At 42.9% G+C, this 16,891-nt stretch overlaps 1 protein-coding gene across 1 annotated transcript in view; it reads right to left on the bottom strand.

Moving 5' to 3' along the window:
• LOC311109735 (semaphorin-6D-like) overlaps window positions 1–16,646 on the bottom strand; it is a 142,934-nt gene extending 126,288 nt beyond the window's left edge. Inside the window, exon 1 of the mRNA XM_084152707.1 lies at window positions 16,482–16,646. The gene's annotated coding sequence lies outside the window, so the exon portion shown is untranslated. The remainder of the gene's footprint in view (window positions 1–16,481) is intronic.
• Between the last annotated feature and the right edge of the window lie 245 nt (window positions 16,647–16,891).

Below are 16,891 nucleotides of genomic sequence, written 5' to 3' on the forward strand. Positions count from 1 at the left end.
CAACTACAATGTAGACTTTGGAAAGGGACTAACTTTGTGCACATAACTGAGCCCTTTCTTTAAAAATGCATCGAGAACCATCCATGTGAGCTACAAATTGCCACTCAAAGATCATCAAAATATCATCAGTTTAGATCAAGCTAAACCCTAGAGCTCTCTTGTGCATGTCATCTCATTGTCAAAACACAACTTTACTAGGAGAAAATGCAAGGCTAGCAAGGGAGTTTTTCAGCTCTACATAAAATGTTAAAAGAACAGACCACAGAGAGGAGCATATTTATGCAATACTAAGAATATGTTCATCGGGCACACAGAGTACCCAGTAACTGTCTTTCCTCCTCTCAGCTGTCTATTGTGGGTCAGTGTAGTGCTGTGGGTCAGTGTAGTGCTGTGGGTCAGTGTAGTGCTGTGGGTCAGTGTAGTGCTGTGGGTCAGTGTAGTGCTGTGGGTCAGTGTAGTGCTGTGGGTCAGTGAGATCGAAAGCACAAGGAGCACACACACAGTCCAGCAGAAGGGAGAGGCATGTTGTGACCACTCGTCTCTCGCCATTCCTTCACCACATTCCCATACGCTACGTCTTAACAGTGGGTAAAAGACTTGACCCCCCTCACATCGCCCCCTTCCCCAGACAGCCACAAAGAAAATCAATCCGTATTCAGGTCAAGCCACAACTCCACCTTAACTCCTGACCCCTGACCTCACCCGGCTCTCCTCAGACCATGACAGGGGTTTGTCTGTGCTGCCTGTTTCAGGCTTTAAGAAAGTCCTTGTGTCAAGGGGAGGAGCAGCGGTCTAACCCTGTCAAGGCCAACACAATCACTCCAGCGGAGGAGTTCAAGGTGGTCTGACCCACACCAGACCCTGACGCTGAAACCATGGCGACAAGCTCAGCCAATGATTTTCCAGTCAAACCCCCACCGCCACAGAGAGCGTCTGAGAAACAGTCCAGGATATGCTCATGTTTCAGGGGTGGCACTGGAGGACTTTTTATTTATTTAAATTATCTACAACAACGTGACATAGCACAGTCTAATCTGGAAGTCTGAACAACCCTGCTGCTGGTATAACTGGGGACCAGGGGGAGGGTATTAGCATAGCATAATTACACTGGGGGAAAGATCCATGGAACAATATTGTGGACACCAGGGAGCAAGACATAGCCCACAATTTGCCATTGTTCTCCTTCCCCCTTTCTTAACCCATTGGTATTGGAGAATAATGCTGGAATTCCGACTGTTAGTTTAACCGATGGTGCATTTAGTATAATAATAACTGATCTGATTAGCAACCCTGTGCTGACACCTCACCATCCATCCCCCCGTGGGGTATTATCATGCTAATCTAAAAGAGAAAAAAATAAATTTGACTGAATGGAAAATATAGTAGGAGGCAGGGACCTTGGAAGCCAAGTGAACACAATGCCTGCGCATTCAGCCTAGTCTGCCAAGGCGAGCGGGTAGACAAATGGACATAGACATAATGCTAGCTGGTTAATTAAAATAACATAATTAAAAAGGTCTTCTGTGTGAATGGTAGCCTCAATGGAATCACTGACCTGAGTGTCCGATACATGTTCCTCAGAGCTCAGTCAGTCTCTCTCCATTACCGACTCCATTAGCACCTCAGAAGTGCTCCTACTGAGAAGAGGGAAAGACGAAATGGGACAAACTACGGGAGATGTGGGGGGCCTGGCTAGTTAGATGAGACATGATTTCCATTAGCCTGGGTCAGGTAATGACACATAGAACGCCCTCATCTCAAATAACTTTTCTTATCACTTGTTCAAAATCAGACAAACGTCTTGAGATTCTGTTTGTTAGAACATTTTGGTGACCATCTAGTCACGGACACTGACTGTGATTATAGTAGTAGGTATGGGAACCATGTTTAGAGTGTGACAGTGGGGGGGGGTAGGGGTGGTTTCCGCTGTGGTGGCTATTTGGGTCCTTTCAAATTAGGTGACTAAAGATATACTCTGTTTACTGTGCTTGCTCTCTCTCACTCATGAGGTATTAAAGCAATATCAGGCTCTGCAGTTGGAGACTTGTTTACCTTGAGTTGTTTTTCATACAGTCAGTCACCAGTGATTGCCCCTCAGGGAGAGACTGTCGAGGCAGAGCGATAATGTGGGAAAGGAGTAAAGGAGGATCAAATGAAGCCGCCTAGGATGCACTGGACAGGAGAAAGACAACCTGTGGGAGTGTGTCAACACAAATATGTTTACTATATCTGTGTAAAAGACGAAACATGGTAAACATCGTAACAGCCGATATAACACACAAAACACCCACCACGCACACGCAAGCACACACACGCACACCTGCGTGGATGAGTCACCGCATGGTTAACTGACACAGACCCGTGGAATGGGACGATAGCAGTGAGAAGGGGGGGTGCCCAGGGTAGAATTATATGACACTAACCCCCTGGATCTCTCCCCCCACAGACCGGTTTAAAAATAACTGATTCAGCCAAAAGGGTCTGGAGTTCTGAGAAACCCAGGAAAATAACCGTGCTAGGAGTTTGTTACTGAACTAATCTTGCACCTCGTCCAAACCAAACGACTGATATCATTATCACCACCCAGAGATGTAGACCTATACTGTAAAAACCAGCACATACACCCACACTCACACTCACACATGCACAAATACACACACATCGAAGTTAAACAAAGCGAAGACTAGCAGAGACTTGAATGTGATCCATTGTCACCCATACATGTACAGTACATGCTACAAGTCTTGATAGACTCCAGCTAAGTTTCCAGTAACAAGGTCGAACAAGACTGCTATTTATGGATAGTTGGGAAATTGGATGCAGGGTTTTGAACAAGCTAATAAAAACCCAATTGGCAGTATGCATGTCATATTACACCAATGTGTGACAGACTAGCATATTTATTTTTCAATAGTCGCATGATACCATTCCAAAAAAAAATAAGCGGTTTAATCAAAACACTTTGTGTAAATGAATACCAGTCACTTTTTGAGTGCGTGCAGAGCCTGAATCGGGTATGATGAGGCATTACTGCATGAAGCAACGGCTTTAAGGGGGGGAAAACAATCTTATCTTAGGTTTTTAATTTCCTGCTTCATTTCACGTTTCGGGCCCATAAAAATCCAAAATTTCCAAAAACTGCAATAAGCTACTTTGAGACATGATCATAACTCAGAATAAATTCTGGCGTAGCTAAACTCTAAATACATTTTTTGCACATGCAGTTATTGCTTTACAGTATAGGCTATATCTGTGATAAGACAATAACTGTGCCACAGATATGAAGAACAAAGACTAATAGGGGTAAATTCCGACCAAAGTTAAGCGTGCGTAAATGGAATGGAATTTCCTTTTGATGCACTTTTCTCTCTACGCGTATTCTGACGTTACGCATGAGAATAGCATACTATTCAGCCACTATTCGTTTGGGGTAGAGATCAAAGAAATGAAGATGTGGCGGAGGTGTCCACAGACACACTGTATACTGACCTTGACTTAATTCCGTCATAATTCCAACACCTTTAAGCGCAATGAAATGATGAATAAGGTCGAGCAACCTGTCGGTTCCAAGTGGAACAATATCTTTATTCCCCCCCCCCCCCCCCGATACAAATAACACCATTCTCCAAGCACTGAAATTTACAAATTTACAGAGCTATTTGAGTAATCTGTTTGGATAAGGGAATTGTACATATAAATTACAATTGTTTTAGATTTATTTTATCTTATGATCGCTGGAGAGATATGTGAAACCAGTCATATTTCAGCAAACTGAAAAGCATGTCAACATGACAGATATTTCGGGCTCTTTTCCACAGTGAAGTATAAATATCTGTGCCGTTATTCAGAATTCTAATTGTAGGCCTATGGCTTCATAATTTGTGGGGACGAAATTTGGAGACCCAAGCCGAGGCTGTAGCCTATGGAAACCTGTGCGCACTGACAGTAGCGGCGAACCTACCGAGTTGATGTATGCACTTTAGAATGATATGGCCGGACTTATCCACATAAATAGGGCAGCAGTGCCTTCAGAAAGTATTCACACCCCTTGACTTTTTCTAAATGTTGTGTTACAGCCTGAATTTTAAATGGATTAAATTGTCACTGGCCTACACACACACACACACACAAAACCCCATTATATCAAAGTGGAATTATGTTTTTAGAACTGTATAAAAATGTTAAACAAAGTATTCAAACCCTTTGTTATGGCAAGCCTAAATAAGTTCAGGAGTAGAAATGTGCTTAACAAGTCACATAAGTTGCATGGATTCACTATGTGCAATAATAATAATAATGTGTTTAACATGATTTTTGAATGACTACCTCATCTCTGTACGCCACACATACAATTATCTGTAAGGTCCCTCAGTCAAGCAGTGAATTTCAAAAACAGATTCAACCACAAAGACCAGGGAGGTTTTCCAATGCGTCGCAAAGAAGGGCTATTGGTTAGATGGGTAAAACATTTAAAAACAGACAATGAATATCCCCATTGAGCATGGTGAAGTTATTAATTACACTTTGGATGGTGTATCAACACACCCAGTCACTAAAAAGATACAGTGGGGAGAACAAGTATTTGATACACTGCCGATTTTGCAGGTTTTCCTACTTACAAAGGATGTAGAGGTCTGTAATTTTGATCATAGGTACACTTCAACTGTGAGAGACAGAATCTAAAACAAAAATCCAGAAAATCACATTGTATGATTTTAAATAATTAATTTGATCACCTACCAACCAGTAAGAATTCCGGCTCTCACAGACCTGTTAGTTTTTCTTTAAGAAGCCCTCCTGTTCTCCACTCATTACCTGTATTAACTGCATCTGTTTGAACTCGTTACCTGTATAAAAGACACCTGTCCACACACTCCAACCTCTCCACAATGGCCAAGACCAGAGAGCTGTGTAAGGACATCAGGGATAAAATTGTAGACCTGCACAAGGCTGGGATGGTCTACAGGACAATAGGCAAGCAGCTTGGTGAGAAGGCAACAACTGTTGGCGCAATTATTAGAAAATGGAAGAAGTTCAAGATGACTGTCAATCACCCTCGGTCTGGGGCGCCATGCAAGATCTCACCTCGTGAGGCATCAATGATCATAAGGAAGGTGAGGGATCATCCCAGAACTACACGGCAGGACCTGGTCTATGACCTGAAGAGAGCTGGGACCACAGTCTCAAAGAAAACCATTAGTAACACACTACGCCGTCATGGATTAAAATCCTGCAGCGCACGCAAGGTCCCCCTGCTCAAGCCAGCGCATGTCCAGGCCCGTCTGAAGTTTGCCAATGACCATCTGGATGATCCAGAGGAGGAATGGGAGAAGGTCATGTGGTCTGATGAGACAAAAATAGAGCTTTTTGGTCTAAACTCCACTCGCCGTGTTTGGAGGAAGAAGAAGGATGAGTACAACCCCAAGAACACCATCCCAACCGTGAAGCATGGAGGTGGAAACATCATTCTTTGGGGATGCTTTTCTGCAAAGGGGACAGGACGACTGGACCGTATTGAGGGGAGGATGGATGGGGCCATGTATCGCAAGATCTTGGCCAACAACCTCCTTCCCTCAGTAAGAGCATTGAAGATGGGTTGTGGCTGGGTCTTCCAGCATGACAACGACCCGAAACACACAGCCAGGGCAACTAAGGAGTGGCTCCGTAAGAAGCATCTCAAGGTCCTGGAGTGGCCTAGCCAGTCTCCAGACCTGAACCCAATAGAACATCTTTGGAGGGAGCTGAAAGTCCGTATTGCCCAGCGACAGCACCAAAACCTGAAGGATCTGGAGAAGGTCTGTATGGAGGAGTGGGCCAAAATCCCTGCTGCAGTGTGTGTAAACCTGGTCAAGACCTACAGGAAACGTATGATCTCTGTAATTGTACCAAATATTAAGTTCTGCTTTTCTGATGTATCAAATACTTATGTCATGCAATAAAATGCAAATCAATTACTTAAAAATCATACAATGTGATTTTCTGGATTTTTGTTTTAGATTCCGTCTCTCACAGTTGAAGTGTACCTATGATAAATATTACAGACCTCTACATGCTGTGTAAGTAGGAAAACCTGCAAAATCGGCAGTGTATCAAATACTTGTTCTCCTCACTGTACAGGCGTCCTTCCTAACTCATTTGCCGGAGAGGAAGGAAACCGCTCAGGGATTTCACCATCAGGCCAATGCGGACTTTAAAACAGTTAGTTTAAATGGCTGTGATAGGAGAAAACTGAGGATGGATCAACAACATTGTAGTTACTCCACAATACTAACCTAAATGTCAGAGTGAAAAGAAGGAAGCCTGTATAGAATACAAACATTCCAAAACATATATCCTGTTTGCAATAAGGCACTAAAGTAGAACTGCAATTCTGAATACAAAGCATTATGTTTGGGGAAAATCCAACACAACATGTCAGTGAGTACCACTCCTCATATATTGAAGCATGGTAGTGGTTGCATCATGTTATGGGTATGCTTGTCATTGACAAGGACTAAGGTGTTTTTTTAGGATAAAAAGAAAAGGAATAGAGCCAAGCAGGCAAAATCCTAGAGGAAAACCTGGTTCAGTCTGCTTTCCAACAGACATTGGGAGACACATTCACCTTTCAGCAGGACAATAACCTATAACACAAGGACAAATTTACACTGGAGTTGCTTACCAAGACGACACTAATTGTTCCTATGTGGCCTAGTTACAGTTTTGACTTAAAATCGGCTTGAAAATCTATGGCAAGACTTGAAAGTGGCTGTCTAGCAACGATCAACAACCAACTTGAGAGAGCTTGACGAATTTTTACAAGAACGCAAATATTGTACAATCCAGGTGTGCAAAGCTCTTTGAAACTTACCCAGAAAGACTCACAGCTGTAATCACTGCGAAAGGTGATTCTAACATGTATTGACTCAGGGGGTTGAATAGTTCTCTAATCAAGATATATTAGTGTTTTATTTTGTATACATTTTTTACAAATGACACATTTTGCATTGTTCCCTTACATTGTTAGTTTACCTTTCTTTCCTCTGTCAAGTCCGTGTGGTTGTTCCTGAGGGTCACTAGCAATAGTGTTTTACATTAGGCTAACATATTACAAGTTGTGCAATCATTTGGGACATGTAGCCTATTTGAATCATTATGGAACACAGACAATACATAGCGGTTTAAACCTGGAGCCTTGCGCACATTGTCATCACAGTTCCGGGATTAGTGAGGATTATTAGGGTAGATTTATAGGACTACTGTTCAACCCCTATTGTACCCATTTCTCACCTTCCAATATTTCATGGATCGAACAATTGAATATGGAAACTTTCATGATGAATCAAACCGCTGTTGACTCCAATGCTTCCCACAGTTTGTGTCAAATTGGCTGGTAGTGGATCTGCTCTGAATAGCTCATTCCATCTCATCCCACAGATGCTCAATTGGATTGAGATCTGGTGACTGGGCAGGCCACTGCAGTAAACTGAATTGACCAGCATGCTCTTGGAACCATTTCTGGACAATCCTAGCCTTGTGGCATGAGGCATTATCCTGCTGAAAAAAATGAAGGGATGCACCTGATTGGCAATGATGTTCAGATATCCTGTGACATTCAAATGTTGCTCCACTTTATCAAGGGGCCCAATATGTGCCATGAAAACACACCCCACACCATCACAACCAGCCTACAATGTTGACACGCGGCATGATGGATGCATGTACTCATTTGTTTTTTCCATGCCCTAGTCCTCCCATCAGCATGAAACAGCAGGAACCGGGATTCATCAGACCAGGCCATGTTTTTCCAATTTCCCAGTGTTCAGTATTTTCTCTACTTAGCCCCACCGCAACCGCAGTTTCTTGTTTTTTGCTGGAAGAAGTGGAACTCTGTAAGATCGTCGGCTGCCATACCACATTCGTGTCAAGGTACGATGAGTTGTGCAGTCTTTTATTGGTCTTTGGGCACCAATGTTGTACTGGACTGTTATAGTTGACTAACTGTAGCCCGTCTGTTGCTCTGCACATTTTGCGTCAGCCGCCTTTGTCCTCTTTCATCAATTACCCATTTTTCGACCACTGGCCTGCCGTTGACTGGATGTCCTTTGAGTGGGAGACCATTCTGGATGCACACGGGAAACTGTTGAGCATGAAAAACCCATCAGTTGCAGTTCTTTACACACTCAAACTGGTGCGCCTGGCACCTACTACCATACCCCGTTCAAAAGGCACTTAAATCTTTTGTCTTGCCCATTCACCCTCTGAATGGCACAGATACACAATCCATGTCTCAATTGTCTCAAGGCTTAAAAATCATTCTGTAATCTGTCTCCTCCCCTTTATCTACACTGATTTAAGTGTATTTAACAGATTACATCAATAAAGGATCATAGCTCTCACTGGTCAGTCTATGTCACGGAAAGAGCATGTACACTGAGTGTACATTTACATTTCAGTAATTTAGCAGACGCTCTTATCCAGAGCGACTTACAGTTAGTGAGTGCATACATTTTTCATACTGGCCCCCCGTGGGAAACGAACCCACAACCCTGGCGTTGCAAGCGCCATGTTCTACCAACTGAGCTACAGGAGGCCAATGTTTCGTACACTGTCGAGAAAATTATAATTAAAACATACACTGCATTTAAAGGGATGGCTTTAGGTAAATGTACTGAAAACGTTATTGAATGAAAACTCCACAAGAAAATCTGTTGGCCAGCAAGTGGGAGGGTTTTCAGAGATTTAATTAGATTTATTCAGCGCCCGCAAGGGAACCACAGCTGCTAAGCCCGTTACGCACCTGCATAAGGTAAGTCTGAATACCAACTACTGAAAAGTGCCTAGGAAATGCATGCGTAAGAAAGGCGTACATTTCCTAAGTCTGAATCGGGCCCTAAATGCATAAGGATTACATGTATTATGTGGCATGAATGATGGATTTTAAGATGATCAAATTACATTTTTGTTGATGTTATTCTCCTACTTCCTCTGCCTATTTCCCAATCTCTCTCGCTCTCTCCCTCTTTTACTAACGTCCTCCTCTCACACATTTTCTCTCTACAGAACATGTCTTTCCTGCATGCTAAGAAATTGTGGGTCGATTTCCAAGAACAACACATTCCAGCATGCTCCCACATTTAAATTCCTGGAACGTGGTTAGTAGAGAATTTTTCTAGCAGATTCGGTTTTGTACTTTAATTTTAGCCTAAAAATAAATAACAAATATACAGTGGGGAAAAAAAGTATTTAGTCAGCCACCAATTGTGCAAGTTCTCCCACTTAAAAAGATGAGAGGCCTGTAATTTTCATCATAGGTACACGTCAACTATGACAGACAAATAGAGGGAAAAAAATCCAGAAAATCACATTGTAGGATTTTTAATGAACTTATTTGCAAATTATGGTGGAAAATAAGTATTTGGTCACCTACAAACAAGCAAGATTTCTGGCTCTCACAGACCTGTAACTTCTTCTTTAAGAGGCTCCTCTGTCCTCCACTCGTTACCTGTATTAATGGCACCTGTTTGAACTTGTTATCAGTATAAAAGACACCTGTCCACAACCTCAAACAGTCACACTCCAAACTCCACTATGGCCAAGACCAAAGAGCTGTCAAAGGACACCAGAAACAAAATTGTAGACCGGCACCAGGCTGGGAAGACTGAATCTGCAATAGGTAAGCAGCTTGGTTTGAAGAAATCAACTGTGGGAGCAATTATTAGGAAATGGAAGACATACAAGACCACTGATAATCTCCCTCGATCTGGGGCTCCACGCAAGATCTCACCCCGTGGGGTCAAAATGATCACAAGAACGGTGAGCAAAAATCCCAGAACCACACGGGGGGACCTAGTGAATGACCTGCAGAGAGCTGGGACCAAAGTAACAAAGCCTACCATCAGTAACACACTACGCCGCCAGGGACTCAAATCCTGCAGTGCCAGACGTGTCCCCCTGCTTAAGCCAGTACATGTCCAGGCCCGTCTGAAGTTTGCTAGAGTGCATTTGGGTGATCCGGAAGAGGATTGTGAGAATGTCATATGGTCAGATGAAACCAAAATAGAACTTTTTGGTAAAAACTCAACTCGTCGTGTTTGGAGGACAAAGAATGCTGAGTTGCATCCAAAGAACACCATACCTACTGTGAAGCATGGGGGTGGAAACATCATGCTTTGGGGCTGTTTTTCTGCAGAGTGACCAGGACGACTGATCCGTGTAAAGGAAAGAATGAATGGGGCCATGTATCGTGAGATTTTGAGTGAAAACCTCCTTCCATCAGCAAGGGCATTGAAGATGAAACGTGGCTGGGTCTTTCAGCATGACAAGGACCCAAACACACCGCCCGGGCAACGAAGGAGTGGCTTCGTAAGACACATTTCAAGGTCCTGGAGTGGCCTAGCCAGTCTCCAGATCTCAACCCCATAGAAAATCTTTGGAGGGAGTTGAAAGTCTGTGTTGCCCAGCGACAGCCCCAAAACATCACTGCTCTAGAGGAGATCTGCATGGAGGAATTGGCCAAAATACCAGCAACAGTGTGTGAAAACCTTGTGAAGACTTACAGAAAACGTTTGACCTGTGTCATTGCCAACAAAGGGTATATAACAAAGTATTGAGAAACTTTTGTTATTGACCAAATACTTATTTTCCACCATAATTTGCAAATAAATTCATTAAAAATCCTACAATGTGATTTTCTGGATTTTTTTCCCTCCTTTTGTCTGTCATAGTTGACGTGTACCTATGATGAAAATTACAGGCCTCTCTCGTCTTTTTAAGTGGGAGAACTTGCACAATTGGTGGCTGACTAAATCCTTTTTTCCCCACTGTATATTTTGAAATCATACAGGAACTAGGTGGTTTTCAGCTATAGTCAAATCCTTTGCATGATGACAAAAATAGACTATAGAAAAACAGTATGAATGCGCCACCAGAAACAAAATCAACTTAAACCCAATATAAGGATTTTGGATACAGCTAAGCCCAAACACCAGCGAATCCAAAGTAAACATTCAGTGAAGTGAAGTGAAGGGACGCATTGCTTCAGTTTCAGCATGAGCAGCTAATCAATGAGGCAGGATGTAGGGGGGCTGCCCTCATTATGAAGTGATTAAGCGATAATTTGGAACACAAACCACTGCACCTTTAGCCCCACTAAGACTGCACCAATCAATAATGTGTATGTATGGCCAGCAGCAATTTACGGGAGGGCTTGTTTCGTTAACTTGTATTCTATGAGAAGATGAGCAATGGAGTTACAAGATTGTGGCAAAATATGTTGCTTCCTGCATTAAGTAACCAATGAGAAAGTGTTTTGATTCAAGTTTACTGATACCTATTGATACTGTATTTATATAATGGTATCTCAATGCCTGAATATTGCCATATAGGCCCTTGAGTTTGTTATGGTACATTGGGGGCTCTGGGGGATTGTGGGTATCGTCGTTGAATTAGAGTTTTAAAAAGGCAATGGTCTTAGTCATCGCTCAGTAATCCTCAGTGATGATGAGACTCAATATGTAAATGAAGAAGTAGCTACCTCCTCAGATGAAATATGCATGAAAGGGGAAGAAGTTTCATCAACACAATGTATTTCTTCCTCAAAACTCTTCTCCCTTACCAGCCCTGAGGGTACCGAGCAAAATCTTCCCGTCACACTAATCAAACAGCCGTGTGTGTGTGGCCAATCTCTTTTGAGGAAGACAAAAGGTAGTGGAATCTACAAGGATTACTCAAATGCAGATTGTAATTCTGTGATTTGGGAAGGTGCTTCAATCAAACATAGACAAGCCACTCTGACAGCATGATTGACATACTAATAGAACACAAATAAAGGATGAATAAACATTTTCACACAAACTATTTTAAGGGTTGGGAAACCTTTACTGACCTGAATACATAAATATGATACTCTCTGCTGACACAGGGGTTTACAGGTTATATTCCCCTGTAATTGCTGGAACCCTTCCACTTCAGTTCATGGAGCTTAACCAGACAGTTACCCAGCATTCTCGGCCCGTGGCTGCTGCGGGTTAGCTGAGCAGCCTAAGACCATGTTTGACAAGGGGTTAAAACTGCTGAAAAACGCTTTATAAAACCACAGGAAAACAGCCAGACTGGAAAGGAGGACCGAGGCCTGTCACTTGTCCAGAGTGTGGTCTGCAACCTTTTTTTTCATTCTACCCTTTGGTTGAACTCAGCTCTTTTTCCTCCCAAATTTACACTCATCAGCTCTGGTATAATTACCCATACTGTGCTAACCGCGGCGGTGTGACAGGAGGGCAGCCATCGCTCGCCTGTTTTTAGAATCAGAGCTAATTACTGCCCTGTCAAGGACTATATTTAAATGACTGCTACTGATGTGGCTAATAGGATAAAACAGTGTCAATATTGAACACAGTCAATTAAATCAGACATTTATTTTGGGCATCCAGGTCCTGGTGTGAGTGCTGAAATGAACACAGTAAAAAAAAATTGAAAAATAAAAAAAACGACAGACGTTTTGAAAATATGTAATATTCAAACCAATAATAGAATATGCATTAAATCATGCGCAATCTATGATGACCAAATACAGTGAAGCTTAGCATTGTGATGAGGACTCAGTAAAACAAGCTTCTGCATTGTGAAAAGCAAACAGCTGAAATACAGTACAGTACATTCCCCCTACTGGTCCCAGACAATGATTGAAGACCCCCTTCAGCAGCCATGCCAAAGCCACGAGGCAGAAATTCTCACTTTCCTCAACCCTCCATTTGTAATGCTTGATGCAACATGTTAATGTGACTTTCTCCCACTGTCCGTTGGTGGGGCCAGACCTAAAGGCCAAGGCCTGGTGGTCTCAGCAGATAACTGGAACAAGCCTGTCCCGTGTCAGCCTTGGGTTATGGATGATGGGGAGGCTCTGGAGCTGACAGGTAATAATTCACTCCCCAGGGTTCCGGGACCTGTCGCTGAACAGAGGCAGGCAGGCAGGGAGGGTGGGTGGAAGACTACGCGGCCTTGCAACCCCCTCCTTTCCTTACTTTCCCCCCTTACTTTCCCCCCTTCCCACTCCCCCCATCTCCCTGCCTAAGTCAGATGTGGGGTTCCCATTGGCTGCCCAGTTACCATGGGTAACAAACTACCATCAATATGAAATATGAGGTGCCATAGTCCAGTGCTTCTCTCAGGTGCAGGGCCAAACAAAGTCCCATATGCTGGGGGTGGGAGGCGAAGATTAACTGTTGCTTCTCCAAGCCAAACACAGTCACACTGCCCATTTTTTAAACTCCAGGAGCCCTCCAGAGCTGTTGGTAGTACTTCAGAGTCACCTCAGACAGATGGTTACTGTCAATGCTCCACACTTACAATGCCTTTAAAAAAGATACTAGAAAAGTAATATTGATCTCAAAATGGAAGTTAACACAGAAGGGACGGATTGCAGTAATTTAGCCACTGCAATTGATATGTGCCAGGGCGTCTGGCCTCTGTTTCCCAACCGAAACCATTCAGTATAGTATTATGGATAGTATTATGGTACCACAGTCTTCTGCGGAAGACAGTTGCCTCCTAAGACAGTTGCCTCCCAAGACAGTTGATTCTCTAAACAGTACAGTAACTTGAGTCTGGGCCAGTTCTGAAGTGTGTTGGAACAGTTGGAGACACAGCAGAGTTCGATGAGGGAATATCTGCATCACAGGGGTGACCGTGGGCTGGGAGGTATAGGCTGTACTGGACGACCCACAGGACCATAGTCCTGGGCCCCTGGGACGGAGCCTATTTCTGCCCTCATTACCCCGTGGACCATTAGGGAGACACAGCCATCCACATGTCACAGCCCAGCACAGCCCTGCAGCAGACCTCCCGTCATTTAATACAAAAACTACAGCGCCATCGGAAATTGGAAATAAAATTACACCCTGGTCTAAATGCACCATTAGCCATGCTAACCGAGCGCCGGCTCTTTCAGGGCTGAAATGAGAGCCGGACAGCATGCAATTTGGGAGCCGACGGAGAGGGAATGGGCCGCCGACACTCGCCTCTCTCAGCTCCAGTCACCCACCAGCCGGCAAGACCTGAGTTACTTATTGAATGGGGTTGGGTAATAAGAAAGCGGAGGTGTGTGTTTATGTGGGTAGGAAATATATATATATATATATATGAGAGCGAGAGAGTGCGAGAGAGCGATAGAGAGCTCAGAGGGGGCATACTGGTTGGTTAGGAGTTACAAATAATATGATAAACATATTATTCAAAAACGATAAATCCAGAAAAAGCAACAAACCAGTGGGATATTCCAACTCTGTTGAAGGGAAGCAATATCATCACTTGTTGATTAGGCTATGACATCTAAACCACCTATAACAGGGTTGTCCTTTTCTCTGACAGATCAACCTTGAGGACGAAGCACCAGTGAACAAATATGATACCAACTGCAACTTTGATTTCCTTTTTAATATGTAAAAGATGGGGGTGAATATTGTTTTTAATAAAATACCTGCGGCAAGAAGCATTTAAAAAGGAGAAAAACAACCTTGCTTGTACTGTAAGATAATCATACCCTGGAGCTGGTGAGTTTTGCACCAAATTAACATGAATATTTAAATTCCGTCTAAACTTCGGAATATAGACACAGTAATCACACATCAACATCACCAACATTATTGTGGAGGGGAAACAGTGGCAATAAAGATATGTCTTTATGTTAGTTGTGCATGCTGCCAGTGGCGTCATGCCCATAGAGGGCACAAAAGGCACGTGCCCCCCCCAGCAAGTGGTTGCTTCCAAGGAGCACGGAGCAAAGAGATGCCTAGGCAGGACACTATACTCTGGTGTGTATCGTCAGTGGAGGAGGAGAGAGTGTAGAGTGACACACAGCGTTTGATTTGATTTTAGCTGCTGGTGCTGGGCAGGAGGTATGTTTGGAAATGAATGTGATCAACCTATGTAGCCTATTGATTTCTTCTTCATGAATAAATAAATCAAAAATGTTATGTTGTTTGTCTGTAATACTAGCCACCTAGCAATTTTATGAAGTTGGCATTAGCTAGCCAGCTAGATACCCAATCTCCCACTCTCATAACTAGCTACCAAGCCATTTCAGGCTATCAATCAAGTTAGATTAGCTTGTCTAACCTGCCTGCTGGCAAGGTTGCTAGACTTTAGAAAAGCAAGCAATTACTAAATGTACTGAATAAGACTTACATTCCTTTACCCAGATTTGAGCAGAGATGCATTTTTTCTTTTTTAAGAACCACCTGTCAGGAGGATACTGACAGCTCAAGGGGTATGCTTAAACCCCCCCCCCCCTTCGACATTATTCTCACTACTTCCACACAATATTGGCTATTATATTTTGGCTAGAGTTTATCAAAACGCATTAAAAACTGCATGAAAAAACTAATATCAACATGTAGCGAGAATCACTTTTATTGATAGCCTCTAGCTGTCTTTTCAGGCTATAAATATAGCATCAGTGCACAAACTCAAAAACCATAAAACAATTTAAGAATCAAGTTTATCAGCCTAAACATACAATCAAAGGCATCATCATTTGTTTCATTGCATTAGGACAGATAACCAGCAGGACACAGGCTGCAAATTCAAAGTTATCCACAACTAAAATCACCCAATGCGCATTTTAATTAAGCAGCTGTCAAAATGACAAGAGATTGGTCTATAATGTAAAGCTGGTGAACCAAATAAGGTAAATCTAGGTATACAACAAGTTTTTGTCACAGCACACAAAGGACTGCGCGCATGCGATTCTGTGAAATCACCCAACTTTATACATCTTGGCGGACGCAGCTATGCATTTCAACTGACTCTTTAACTGGCAACAATTTTCTACAAACGCGATCTTGTATTCACACTGTTCAAGATGGCCCAGTAAGATTCTATGACAGTGTTTGAAAGACATGTATGGTTGCAGGTCTATTATATAGTCTATTCAAGTCTCATTTTAATTTCTGTAAACTATAGCCTACACAAAAATACAGACGTCCGTCTGCACAACGACAAAACAGTCATATCGCCTATCCAAAAACGGATGGAATATTCCTAGTATACAATTTTTTCATATTTCTTTGCTGACAAATGCTCTTATCCCATGCATTTAGCTGAAAAGACGATCGAGCTGTAGTCGATGGTTTAGGACAGCGTTAACCCTGGGTGCACCTTTTGGTTTTTGCCCTAGCACTACACAGCTGATTCAAATAACCAACTATTTTTCAAGCGTTGATTATTTGAATCCGTTGTGTAGTACTAGGGCAAAAACCAAAACAGGGGGGCTGGAGGTAGGTGGTCTAAACTTGCCAAACATGTTATGAGTGGTAGGCCTTCCTATAAGTAACGTTACCTACTTAGAACTAGAAGACGACATCGTTTTGTTTTGAATAGCCCAATGTCCTCTATGTACGATGTAGATCCTGGGGCAAACTTCTCCAAATGCGCAAGTTAAATGTTGGTGCAGCAACCGAGGCAGTCGGCTACTGAAGGAGAAAGTGTCGTAGTAGAATTCTTACCTTTTTCTTTCGTTAACAATAATTGGATTCTTGCAGGACAGAGACCAGTGTTACAGAAGCGTTGAGACAAAATTTGTTATTTTTTTTCCAAAAAGGCTTGTATTCCCAGAGCGCGAAAGAGCGTCCCTCGTCATGACAGAGACCCACGCACGCTCGAGCTGGACTGCAATCACAACATACTTCACCCAGCGAAGAGCAGAAGCGGAGAATACACGCCCTAGTGTGTTGAATTGGCAGGCAGTCGGTCCAATGGCAGGGGAGGGATAGTACCATACCTTGTTTGAGACGTTTTTTATTTTTTTACTTTGTTTGAGACGTGTTTTGTTCAAACCTTTTCGTTTGACTCCTCCCTCCACATCTCACTTTTGTCCAGTTGTAGGATGCCTACACATCTGGATCCTTGAAACCCG

Source organism: Coregonus lavaretus (genome assembly GCF_964263955.1).
Source record: "Coregonus lavaretus genome assembly, chromosome: 3".
NCBI classification, from domain to species: domain Eukaryota; kingdom Metazoa; phylum Chordata; class Actinopteri; order Salmoniformes; family Salmonidae; genus Coregonus; species Coregonus lavaretus.